Raw genomic sequence first — 14,778 nt, forward strand, 5'->3', positions numbered from 1 at the left:
TATCTTTTCTAATTATTTAAATACTACTTCGCCTCTGGCAAAAAAGAAAAAAACTACTCCATATATAAAACTCTTTCACATTTAAAACCTTATAATTATAGTTCTTTAAAACACTATAGCTAGATTTGAATAAAGTGAATTTCTTTTAAAATAAATGTAATATATAGAGTACACATCTATGTTTATCCAGAAAGAGAATTTCTTTTAAAATAAATGCAATATATAGGGTACACGTCTATGTTTATCCAGATAACAAAAAGGAGTTTAAAAATCGAATAAAAGTTTACTTACATATATAATGAAGTAAACCTACATGCTGGAGAAAAGAATATCACAGAAATCAGTCAATATTCCAAAAAAAAAATCTTTTGAAGAATGTTCGTTTGAAGAGTCAATTTGTATAAATGGACATCAAACAAATAACAAAACTTTATCTATACAATCACTATCATTAATTTCGATTTAGCACCTTCTAGGAATTGAAGGGTATAGGCTGAAACCTTTTCATTTAGCTGCACTCAAGCCAATATTGCAAAGGTATACTATTTTTTTCGTTGAAGAATATTAGTTAAGAATCATTAGATTATGTAAAAAGTTTTTTTTCTCGAATTCATCATTAGATTATGTGAAAGGTTTTTTTAAAAAAATTCAACAAGAGGAGTATTGGTTTCTAAATGATAGTTTCTATAGCGATTTTCAAGTGAAACAAAAAGTATATTTTTTTAAAAAAAGTTTGTATGACGTGAAATATTTTTTTTAAAATGTAAACAAATTATTCGAAATGGGATTATTCTTTAAAATATAATGTAATTTTAAAAATAAAAAGAGAAGATATTTTTGAATTTTAGTAGTGAGTTTTTTAAAATTATTATAATATAAGTTATATCATGGATAAAATCAAGAAACCGAAATCCTATGGAATATTTACATAAATATCCGACCGGATGTATTGTTTACTTTTTATAGCTAATATACATAGATGATATACCGACAACACACGATTATACAAATATTATATATGGCTTATATATAAATTACACATCCTTCAATTTTTTAATTTAAGTGGTTGGGTGAGCACATATTTAAGTTGATTAGATAAATCCAAAAGAAAAATATGAAAGAATTTCAACCAAAGACTAAAAATATAAATAAAGTTCTTATGTGGACAATTTCTATTAAAACTCATCCTTTTATAGCGAAATAAATTATTTTTTTTTTGTAACAAAATAAAAAAGACATAAAAAATAAGATAAAAGAAAATAAATATAAAATAATATGTATGAAAAATCTAAAAACCAGAAATAAGAGATAGCAACGAATTTCTTCTCCTGTTTCATCTTTGTTGAGTATAGAAATTTGAAAGCTGATCTGTAACGACCCGGCCGGTCGTTTTGAATATTATAACCCCCGTTCCCTCATTTACTGCTCAATTTATGTCTTGCAATTGATTTATGACTTATCGGATTAGTTGGTTCGGGTCCAGAAGGAATTCAGAATGAAATGAGACACTTAGTCTCATAATTGAAAATTTAAGTTAGAAAAGTGGAATGGATATGGACCTATGTATAAACGACCTCAGATTTGAATTTTGATGATTCCAATAGCCCCGTATGGTGATTTTGGACTTGGGAGCATGTCCAAAAATATTTTTGGAGGTCCGTAGAGGAATTAGGCTTGAAATACCGAAAGTTGAATTTTTGGGAAGTTTGACTGGGGGATTGACTTTTTGATATCGAGGTCAGAATCCGATTCTGAAAATTTTAATAAGTCTGTTATATCATTTATGACTTGTGTTCAAAATTTGAGGTCAATCGGACGTGATTTGATAGGTTTCGGCGTTGTATGTAGAAATGGAAAGTTTTAAAGTTTATTAGGCTTGAATCTATGTGTGATTCGTGTTTTTAGTGTTGTTGGATGTGATTTGAAGACTCGACTAAGTTCGTATGATATTTTAGGACTTGTTGGTATATTTGGTTGAAGTCCCGAGGGCCTTAGGTGAGTTTCGGATGGTTAACGGATCAGAAATTGAACTACAATAGCTGCTGTAATTTCCTTTTGTTGGAAATTTCTTCTGCCAGATTCGAGCCTAGAAATCGAGCCCAGAATTGGGCCCAAAAATCAAACCCAGAATCAAGCCACGATCGAGGGCCACGATCGAAGGCAGAGTCGAAGACATGATCGAGGGCCAGGGTTGAGGGCCATGATCGAGGGTCAGAATCGAGGCCCAGGATCGAGGACCTCGATCGAAGGCCAAAATCGAAGGCCAAGATCGAGGCAAAACCGAGGCAGTTTGGGCAGAATTATAAAGCAGGGACTTCGTCCCATTCGCCATTTTTGACAACTTGGAGCTTGAGGAGAGGCGGGTTTTGATAGATTTTCAAGGAAACCTTGAGGTAATTCCCTTGTGATCATTTTTACTCCATAATATTAAATTATCATTGAATAATCTGACTAGATTACATGATTTTGAGGTGTAAATCGGAGATTGGAACTTAGAAATTTGGAAATAAGATTTATAGATTTGAGGGTTGAGTTGAGGTCGGATTTTGGTAAAATTGGTATGGTTAGACACGTGGTTGAATGGGCTTCCGGATTTTGTAATTTTGGTCGGGTTCCGAGACGTGATTTTTGAGCTAAAATTCGGATATTTTATGGAAAATTAGCATTTTCTTATGGAATTAATTCCAATGAATTTTATTGACTGAAACGAATTATTTATGGCTAGATTCGAGGCGTTTGGAGGCCAATTCACGAGGATATGACATTGCAGAATAAGAATTTCACGGTTTGAGGTAAGTAACAGTTATAAATCTGGTCCTGAGGGTATGAAACCCCGAAATTTTGTGTCATATGATTATTTTGGAGGTGACGCACATGCTAGGTGACGGGCGTGTGGGCGTACACCGAGGGAATTGTGACTTGGTCCGTCCCGTGGATACTGTATAGTTGAATAATTTATTGTTAGCTATATGCTCTCTATGTGTTGAAGAAATTTGACTCTAAATCATGTTAGAAATCATGCTTAGGCTATGTTATAGTACTGTTGGGACCCGCAAAGGTCATGTACTTGTTGAATTATTTGCTAATTGCTGTCTTGTGCTCAGTCATGATTTTTCTTGCGTATTATACCTCAGTCTTTCTTGATATTTATTGATACACTATGTTATCTTTATTTGGGCTGATCTTTGTGATTTCTGAGAGCCCGAGAGACTAGAGAGGTTGAGGACTGAGTAAGGCCGAGGGCATGTCGGTGAGGTAAGGATATTATGGCACGTGAGTTATCCGTACAGGATATTATAGCACGTGAGTTGTCCGTGCAACACGTGAGTTGTCCGTGCAGATTATGGCGCTTGGGCTGTAGGAGCCCCTCCAAAGTCTGTACACACCCCCAGTGAGCACGGGTACCCATTGAGTATGAGTGCTGAGGGCTGAGAGCCGAGTGGTTGAGTTGTGGTGATGAATTGAGTGAATGTTGCCTGAGAGGTTGTACTTGCTTTGCATTTGTTGTTGCACTTGGTTGCTATCTATCATTATTGTGAAATCTCTAAATGATTTTATATCCGGATTACATAAAATTGAAATGTATAAAATTAATTTGACTTAAACTGCCAGATTTGAAAGCATGTCTATTCTTTACTGGAATTACTGAAAGTGAACTATAACCGTGTAGCTCGTCATTATCTTCAGTTCCTTAGTTATTATTGTTACTTGATGAGTTGGTTGTACTCATACTACACCCTGCACTTCGTGTACAGATCCAGGTGTTCCCCGGATATAGCGGGTGCTGATCATTTCGCGCAGTTGATTTTCAGGAGATTTTGAGGTAGCTGCCGTGTTCCGCAGACCTTATCTCTCCTTCTCTATCTCCTTGTTTACTGTATTTGGTCTCAGACTATTATAGACCGTATTTTCCAGACTTGTATTCATATTAAATGCTCATATACTCAGTGACACCAGGTTTTGGGGAGTGTTCATGTCAGTATTTGTGAGATTTTGTATTGTATTAAATTATTATATCTTCAAACTTAAGAGAAATTCTGGTTTATTGAGATTATCGGCTTGTCTAGTATCGAGATAGGCGCCATCACGACAGGTTGGGATTTTGGGTCGTGACAAGTTGGTATTAGAGCCTAGGTTACATAGGTCTCACGAGTCATGAGCAGGTTTAGTAGAGCCTTGCGGATCGGTACAGAGACGTCTGTACTTATCTTCGAGAGGCTGCAGAACCCTTAGGAAAATTTCACTTTCTTGTATTCTGTCATGCGAATTTGTTGATTCTGGAAACTAAATTTCTACTATTCTATTCTCTCATAGATGGTGAGGACACGTACTACCGGATCAGACGGTCATCCACCAGTGCCACCAGTGCCACCAGTTAGGGCCGCGAGAGGCCAAGGCCGTGGTAGAGGCCAGGGTCGAGATAGAGGACGAGGTGTAGCTCGTACCACAGTTAGACCAGCACCTATAGTACCACCAGTTGTTCCAGCTCAGGAGCAGATTCCGGATATAGCTGAGCCGACAGGATCAGCTCAGTCACCAGTTGTGCCCATTGAGATTCCAGGCCTTCAGGAGACTTTGGCCCAGATATTGGCAGCCTGCACTAGTCTTGCTCAGGTGGTTTCGGCTCAGGCCGCACCTGCCACTTCTCAGGCCGGGGAGGTACTCATACCCCTGTTGCCCGTACTCCAGATCAGGTAGCACAGGAACTTCATATACCGGGAGCACTACTAGCCCAGCCAGCTGCAGCCGCTTAGGCCCCAGTAGTTCCTGTTATGGCAGATGATGAGCAGAGGAGACTTGAGATATTTGAGAGGCTTCGACCTCCACCTTTTAGCGGTGCTGAGTCAGAGGATGCCCAGGTTTTTCTGGATAAGTGTCAGCGGATACTTCAAACAACGGGTATTCTAAAGACAAGTGGGGTCTCATTCACTACTTTTTAGTTTTCTGGGGCTGCCTTCAGATGGTGGGAGTCTTATGAGAGGGTAGGCCGGTCGGTGCAACACCCCTTACCTGGCAGCAGTTCTCCGGTCTATTCCTGGAGAAGTTCGTGCCTCAGTCCCGTAGAGAGGAGATGCACAGGCAGTTCGAGCAGCTTTGTCAGGGCGATATGTCCGTGACACAGTATGAGATGAGATTTTCAGAATTGGCCCGTCATGCTATCTGGTTGATTCCCACAGACAGGGAAAGGATCAGGAGATTCATAGATGGCCTCACTTTTCAGCTACGATTACTCATGACTAGAGAGAGAGTGTATGGTGCTAATTTCGACGAGGTTGTTGATATTGCTCGTCAGATTGAGATGGTTCGCAGCCAGGAGCGGGTTGAGAGGGAGGCTAAGAGGCTTTGGGGTTTCAGTGATTTCAGCAGTGTTCCTTCAGGGGGTCAGTTTTACCGCGGTAGAGGCCGTTCTTACAGACACGCTCAGGCGGGTCATCCAACTCATCATGGTGCATCAGCTAGCCACGGTTCTTACAGTGCTCACTCAGGCCAGTCTTCATTTAGTACACTACCAGCGTAGAGTTCTCATCATGCCTCGTCTGCTCAGGCTTCTAGAGGTAATTCTTCGGGTTATCAGGAGCAACAGTTCCGTCAGAGGAGGGGTTGTTTAGAGTGCGGAGAATTGGGTCATTTCAAGAGAGATTGTCCTAGGATGTTGAGTGGGGCTCCACAACAGAGTTATCGACCAACGATTCCAGCACCAGCAGTTACATCACCCGTCCAGCCAACTCGGAGTGGTGGTCAGGAAGCTAGGGGTCGCCCAAGAGGGGGAGGCCGATTAGGTGGCGGGCAGGCTCGATTCTATGCTTTTCCTGCCAGGCCAGATTCTGTTGCCTTAGACGCAGTGATCACATGTATTGTTTCAGTGTGCCACAGGGAGGCTTCTATATTATTTGACCATGGTTCCACTTATTCATATGTATCATCGTATTTTACTCATTATCTGGATATGCCCTGTGAGTCCTTAGTTTTACCTGTTTGTGTATCTACACCGGTGGGCGATATTGTTTGTCACGGCCCAATTTCACTTATAGGTCGTGATGGCGCCGGACACCGCTGTTAGACAAGCCAATAATAAATACTAAATAAATTCTCATTTTAATATTTTTGAAGTCATAGTTGTTCCCCTCAATTAAATAGCAGAAGAGACATTTACCAAATACGTGCTAATATATTTAAAAATTTCCAATACAGTGCAACCCATAATCATCCCAAAACCCGGTGTCACAAGTGCATAAGCATTTACTAGGGAATTAAAATAAAATACAACATCTATCTAGAATACAAATTAGACAGAAAAATATAATAACTTTGGAGGAGACTCTGTTAGCTGCGGATCGTAATATAAAGTGCAGCTCACCTATGTCCCCACAATTATTAACCACACCTCTGCGCCCACAAGGCCGCTATACATATATGTACCAGCACAATAAAATGTGCAGCAAGTGCAGTATGAGTACGAAAATAACGTGTACCCAGTAAGTATCAAGTCTAATCTCAAAGAGGTAGAGACGAGATGTCCGACTATGACACTCACTATGGGTCAATAATATTAAATAATCATGAAAATAGAAATATTTATATCAACGTGATTCACAGAGTTAACAATCATTTTATTGAACCAGCAGAAGTAATTAAATTCCTTCAATTCCAATAATTCTCAATATATTAATTAAATTCCTTCAATTCAAACAATTTCTAATCTATTAATTAAATCCTTCAATTTCAATAAAAATTTCAATTTATCAAATAGCTTTACAAGCTGCAATTCAATTTCAATAAATTTTCAATTTATCAAATAGCTTTACAAGCTGCAATTCAATTTCAATAAATTTCCAATTTATCAAATAGCTTTGCAAGCTGTAATAAACTGTCCAAATATCGTGTAATTATTATTATTATTAAGCACGATTTCTACCGAGGTCGTACGGCCCAATCCAGAGTTTCATGTACACTGCCGAGGGATGTGTGGCATGATCCATAGATGCATCTATCCTGCCGAGGCGTTCGGCCCGCTCCACAAGAAAGGAGGACATTTTCTTATGTGCCTCCGGAAGGAGAGTATATTTATTATAAGACAAATTCGGGAGGAAGAACAATTTCTTTTAATAATTAATTAATTTAAACAGAAAATCAAGCATAAAAGGTTTCCATCCTTTAATATCTTTATCTGAAAATTCACAATATATTCACTTACCTCGTCTGGCTCCAATTTAATCCACTATAAGGCATTTTCCACGATTATCCAACTCTGTCTGGCTCGAATCTAGCCAAAATAATCTGATACAATCACAAAAAATTATAGAAATCAATTCTATAAGAAAATACTACATTTTAAATAAAAATTCTGAAATTAATTAAAAATTCGTCAGTGGGGCCCATATCTCAAAATCTGGCGAAAGTTATAAAATCCGACAACTCATTCAATTACGAGTCCAACCATACCAGTTTCACTCAAATCTGACCCCGAATCGATACTGAAATCTCAAAAATTCATTTTTATGAGATTTCTAAAATTGTCCAAATCTCAATCTCAAAACACAAATTAATTGGTGAAAACAATGATATATTTATGTTTATAGACCAAATCCAAGTTAGAATCACTTACCCCAATGTCTTTTCCATGAAAATCTATCAAAAATCGCCTTTGCTCAAACTCCAATTTGTTAAAAATAGCGAATGGGACGAATGCCCTCTTTTATAATTCTGCCTATGCAACCTCTATCCACAGCCTCGATCCTCAGCCTCGATCCTCAGCCTCGATCCATAGTCTTGATCCATAGCCTCGATCCTCAGCCTCGATCCACAGCCTCGATCCTCAGCCTCGATCCACAGCCTCGATCCACAACCTTGATCCACAGCCTCGATCCAGTGCCTCGATCCTCTACATCGATCCTCGGCCTTGATCTTTGGAGCTCGATCCTCGGCCTCGATCTTGGGAGCTCGATTTCTTTTGGGAGCTCAATTTTGGGCCTCGATTTTGGGCCAGAATTTCCAGCAAAAAGAAAAAATTGCAGCAGCTGTTTTAAGTCCAACTTTTGATCCGTTAACCATCCGAAACTCACCCTAGGCCCTCGGGACCTCAACTAAATATACCAACAAGTCCTAAAACATCATATAAACTTATTTGAAACCTCAAATCACATAAAACGACGCTAAAATCACGAATTACGCTCCCATTCAAGTTTAATAAAACTTAAAATTTCCAACTTCTACATTCGATGTCGAAACCTATCAAATCAACTCCGTTTGACCTCAAATTTTACACACTTGTCATAAGTAACATAACGGAGCTATGATAATTTTCGGAACTGGATTCCGACTCCGGTATCAAAAAGTCAACTCCTCGGTCAAATTTCCAAACTTAAATTCTTGGTTTTAGCCATTTCAAGCCTAATTTAACTACGAGTTGTTGGAATCATCAAAATTCGATTCCGGGGTCATTTTCACATAATTAGATATCCGGTCACTATTTGAACATAAATATTTTAATTTTTTATCAAAATTCTATATCTCGGGCTAGGGACCTCGGAATTTGATTCTGGGCATATGTCCATGTCCCAAATCACGATACGGACCCACTGAAATTGTCGAAACACTGATCCGAGTCTGTTTGCTCAAAATATTGACCAAAGTCAAACTTGGCCTTTTAAAGCCTACTTAAGGAAGTGTTCCGATTTCAACCCAAACACTTCCAAATCCCGAACCAACCATCCCCACAAGTCATAAATTATTTAAAGCACATACGAGAAGTTTTATTTAGGGTAACGAGGTTCTAAAAGTCAAAATGACTGGTTGTGTCGTTACATTATTACTGTGGATCGTGTGTATCGGCCGTGTGTGGTAACTATTGGGGAGCTGGAGACTAGAGTTGATCTCTTATTACTCGATATGGTTGATTTTGATGTAATTATGGGAATGGATTGGTTGTCTCCATGTCATGCTATTCTGGATTGTCACGCAAAAATCGTGACGTTGATGATGCTGGGGTTGCTAAAGGTTGAATGGAGAAGTTCTCTAGATTTTGTTCCTAGCAGGGTAATTTCTTATTTGAAGGCCCAATGTATGGTTGGAAAGGGATGTTTGTCATATTTGACCTTTGTGAGAGATGTTGATGCTGATACTCCTATTATTGATTCAGTACCGGTCGTGCGAGACTTTTCGGATGTATTTCCTGCAGACCTGCCGGGTATGCCACCCGACAGGGATATTGATTTCGGTATTGACTTGGTAGGGCGCTCAGCCCATTTCTATTCCTCCATATCGTATGTCACCAGCTGAGTTAAAAGAATTGAAAGAGAAACTTTAGGAACTCCTTGAAAAGGCTTGGGGTGCACCGGTTTTGTTTGTGAAAAAGAAAGATGGTAGTATGCAGATGTGCATCGATTATAGGCAGTTGAAAGAAGTTACAATCAAAAATAAATATTTCTTGCCATGTATTGATGATTTATTTGACCAGTTTCAGAGAGCGAGGGTGTTCTCCAAAATTGATTCGAGATCTGGTTAACACCAGTTGAAGATTCGGAATTCGGATATTCTGAAGACGGCATTCAGAACTCGTTATGGCCACTACGAATTTCTTATGATGTCTTTTGGGCTAACCAATGCCCCAGCAACATTTATGCATTTGATGAATAGTGTATTCCAGCCATATCTTAATTTATTTGTAGAGGTATTTATTGATGATATTCTGGTGTACTCATGTAGCCAGGAGGAGCATGCACTGTGAACAACTAATTTTTGACCACACCTGAATTCTATACTATTTTAGTGTAAATATATTTTCTAGGTCTAATCTTGATATTTTAAACTTTTATAATATTTTTTAAGTTTTATTTGAGAAAAGTTAAAATTACAAAAAAATATTCACATGCTTATAGTATAAATTTTATTTCTATTTATAAAGAGAAAAAGAAAATTTACAAAAATATATGGTTTCTTTTAATTAGAGTTATAGTAAATAAGTTAGCTTAGCTTTAGTATATTTTGGGTGTCATTTAAATTATAGTGTAATAATTTAGTTTGCCTATATTATTTTAGTCTAAAAATTAGTTAGTTAATTATCTTATCTTTATATTTTATCTTTTAAAGAAAAATAAAAAGAAAAAAAAACGAAAATAAAACCAAAAGATTAGCAAATTTCCAATCTAACTAATCACTACCTACACACAACACTCCTCATGTCCCAACCCCATATCCCCATTTCCCTTCACACATACACGTTGCGCACACACACACACGATCAGCCCCCTCTCCCTCACATCTTATTGCCTGCTCCTCCCCTCATCACTTTTTAAGCACACACATTCTATATATAGTTGGCATACACTTTATATTAAGGATGGATTTTTCACATATACGGAGAGGAAGCCATTGATTATATTCCACAGAGAACTAAGTGAGAAGGATCAAGAGAAAAAGTTTTTTCTTTGAAAGAGACGAAGTTTCGATTTCGAGTTTCGGATCCGGGTTACATTTGCTGTCTTCACCCGTTTTCTTGTAATTGGTGTGTATTCTTTTATATTCTTGAAAGCTTCTGCAAAGGTTCATATCCTCTATCTTTATTTCTTCGGCCTTTTAATTTGTATGTATTTTGTGTGTTTGTAATGTTTAATGTGATGTTTATCTTATTTAATATTATTTTTATTATTTAGTTATCTCCTTAGTTTCTCTTTAACGTGATTCCGATACCCTAGATAATGCTAAATAACTTATAGTTAGTTGAATACTCATTTGCTGCCAAAGTTAAAAATTAATTATAGGAAGTATTTTATTATACAACAATAAGTATTTATTATTTTATATTCTAGTATATAATGATTTTCACTAGTTTTCGTAAAGATTGTTAAATAAAAAATGAAAATATCATTCTTAAAGTTTGATTAAAGTATTGCTAAGGTATCTCATACCTACTGTTTGATTTAAGTTTCATTCAGAAGTTGAGATGGTCCTTTAGCTAAATAGATAAATGTCACGACCCGAAATTTCCCACCGACGGGACCTTGATGGCGCCTAACATTTCACTTGCTAGGCAAGCCAACGTTAGAGAATCATTAAACCAATTCCTTATTTCCATTCAGTAATTAACAATAATTAACTAAGATAAAATATAATAAGTACGGAATATTATAAAACTGTATTAATTACTATCACCCGGATCTGGAGTTACAATTCACGAGCATTCTAGTATTTACTACAAGTAATAGTCTGAAAAATAAATACAACTATCTGAATGAAAGAAAATAGTAGGACATAAAAGATAGACGGGGACTTCAAGGTTTGTGAACGCCGACAGATCTACCTTGAGTCTCCGGACAGCGGACCAATAGCAAATCTCGATCAACCTGAGCCGGTATCAAAATCTGCACAGAAAGTGCAGAGTGCGGCATCAGTACAACCGACCCCATCTACTGGTAAGTGCCGAGCCTAACCTCGGCGAAGTAGTGACGAGGCTAGGACAAGACACCCACATATAACCTGAACAATATAATCATGCTAGTGGCAACAACAGTAAATAAAGAAATAATGCAGAAATAATAGGAAGGGGACATACAGTGGAGAATACAACATAAAGAGTGAGAATAATGAAAAGACAGAATTAAACAGAAAATCCTTAAACGAATTGAGCAATTAAAACAACAAAGAAAAACTGCACGGCATCACCCTTCGTGCTTTTACCCTCAACCTCACCAAATAAAAAAAAAGAACGGCACGACATCACCCTTCGTACTTTAGACTCTTCCTCACAATATAAATAAAGCATGCACGACATCACCCTTCGTGCTTTACACTCTTCCTCACGATGTAAATAAAGCATGTATGGCATCACCCTTCGTGCTTTACACTCCTCCTCACCAATCACAGAATCGATAACAACGGATAAATAAGAGTATCACAAAGGAACCGGTATTTTACCTATAATCAATAGCACAATGTAATCTCAACCTTGAATCAATATTCTAAAGTTTCCAAATCTCAGTGAAACCAGATATGAGTCACCCAACATTTCAAATAACCCGCTAAGGATGGATAGTAGAATTTAAGGCTACAAAATAGACATGAATAGAATTTCACTCGCATGCTATGACTTGACAACGACGCATAGATGCTCGTCACCTCACCTATGCATCGTATTTAACAACCAAACACGTAGCAAATGAACACATAATACCTATTCCTTCAAGCCAAAGTTAGACATGACACTTACCTCGCTTTGAAGGCCACTTAATTCTCAATCACAACTTTTTCTTTGGAATTCACCTCTAAACCACTCATATCTATTAAAAAATGACTCAATATATTGCTAAAGGAATCAATTATATTTCATAAATTAAATTTTCCAAATTTTCCTCCAGAAAGTCGAAAAATCGACCCCGGGCCCGCTTGGTCAAAACCCGAGGTTTGGACCAAAATCCTTTTACCCATTCACCCCCGAGCCCGAATATGTAATTAGTTTTGGAATCCGAGGTCTAAATCCCCAAATTTCCAAAATTCCTAGTTTCTACCTTAACCCCTAATTCTACCATGAAAACTCTAGATTTTAGGTTGAATTCTTGTAAAATGAAGTAAAATATTGAAAGAAACGAGTTAAGGAACACTTACTTATGATTTGGGGAAGAAGATGTCTTTGAAAATTCATCCTAGGCCTCTTATCCTTTTGAAAACGAGAAGAAAAATGGCTGGAGTCCGAATTAAATGAACTCACTGCCCATCGACCTTCGCACCTGTGGTGCTTTGGTCGCACCTGCGGACAAGATGTGCACTTCTGCGGAAAAGGACTGGGCCAACTGGGGCCGCACCTGCGGACAGGGTTCTGCTTCTGCGGTCCCGCTCTTGTGGAGAAAAGTCCGCATCTGCGGAAAAATAAAGTCCAGGCCTGGGTCGCACCTGCGGGGCTATCACTCGCACCTGCGACAAAAGGCTCGCAGGTGCGGGCACACCAGATTTAGTACACCAGCAGCCTTGTTGAGATTTGAACTCAACTCGCGCATCGCCCGAGTGGCACCCGAGCCCTCGGGGCGACCACTCGGGGCTCCAAACCAAACATGCACGCTAGTCTAAAAATATCATACGAACTTGCTCGTGCAATCAAATCGCCAAAATAACACCTAGAACTACGAATTTAGCACCAAATCAAATAAAATTCTCAAGAACACGATAAAATTCCTATCTTCTCAACTGGACATCCGAATCACGCCAAATCAACTCCGTTTCTCACCAAATTTTACAGACCGGTCTTAAATATCGTAATGAACCTGTACCGGGCTCCGAAACAAAAATACGGACCCGGTACTAACAATGCCAAATATCAATCAATTCTTAAAAATAAATAATTTCCGAACTTTTAATTTTCATCAAAAATTCATAACTCAAGCTAGGGATCTCCAAATTCGTTTTCGGGCATATGCTCAGGTCCCATAATTCGATACGGACCTACGGAACCGTCAAAGTACGGATCCGGGACCGTTTACTAAAAATGTTGACCGAAGTCAACTAAAATTAACTTTTAAGGCAAATATTCTTATTTTCATTAGTTTTCAACGTAAAAGCTTTCCAAAAACCTGCCCGGACTGTGCACGCAAATCGAAGAGGGTAAAAATAAGATTTTTAAGGCTTAAGAGTGCAGATTCGAGTTCTAAAACATAAGATGACCGTTTGGGTCATCACAATAAAATATTTTTGAAGAAGAAGATTCACAGTTTGTCCTTAAAAAAGTTGTCAATTTTGTATCGTAAAAAATAATGATAATAAAACTGATTTACCTACAATGTAGAAATCCATATAAAATTTCACATAAGTACTTTCTTTTTTGCAAATTGCAGACTTTAGTATAGGTTGAAGTACTCTAATTAGTATATATGTGATGTGAATGTCCTTCTAGTATAACATATTAAATATTCTGTATGTGTTTTAGTTTTAAGATGATTTAGCTAGTTAATTTTACTTCTTTGCTTAATTTTTACTTTTAAATCTTTAGAAAGTAATAGTAACAGTAACATATTAAATAGTTCAATCGCAGTGATAATTTTAAAATTGCAAAAGATGATTAAACTTTAGTTTTTCTTAAATAATTTTAGCAAGTTTAGGTTTGAATTAATAAAGAATGAAAGGCTGAGCTTAAATCGATGAGAAATTAAGTATGCCAAGGATTGGTCTTATAAAATAACTTAGGCTTAATAATCAAGTCTTGCATTCCAAAGTAATTAATTAGCTAACTAACTCAAACTCTTTTAATATCCTATAATTCAAGTGCTAAAAGATTATGAGAGAGCGAAATGAGTTAGAAACTAATTTAAGAATCCTTGTATTAAGTAAATAAAATATATATAACTAAATGTCTCGGATAAAAAAGATAGATAAATGGAATACTCTAAATACGCTAGTATGCTTTAGGCGCGTGTTAGCCAATCAATTATCTTGATTATGTACACGTTCGCGTGACATAGTTACGATTTCCCAAATTAAAGGCAAAGTAAGCGTTCGCGCAAATTTGACAAAATAATCTTAAAAATAATAAGGTGTTATTAATTGTGTACACGTATGCGTGACATGATTCATGACACACCAAACAAAACGAATACACGTACACGTGATTCGCTTCAAGATAATTCCATAATTACAAATAATCAAGCAATTAAAAGCGATTTAAGATAAAAGTGCACAAAGTTCCCTAGAACCTAAAATATTCAGAATTGGTTAAGCCAGGTATAATTATTAAAAGCGACCGTGCTAAAACTACGAAATCCGGGTGTGACTCACACCTTCTCCCGGATTAACAAA

This window comes from Nicotiana tabacum, chromosome 21 (genome assembly GCF_000715075.1).
Source record: "Nicotiana tabacum cultivar K326 chromosome 21, ASM71507v2, whole genome shotgun sequence".
Taxonomy (NCBI): Eukaryota; Viridiplantae; Streptophyta; class Magnoliopsida; order Solanales; family Solanaceae; genus Nicotiana; species Nicotiana tabacum.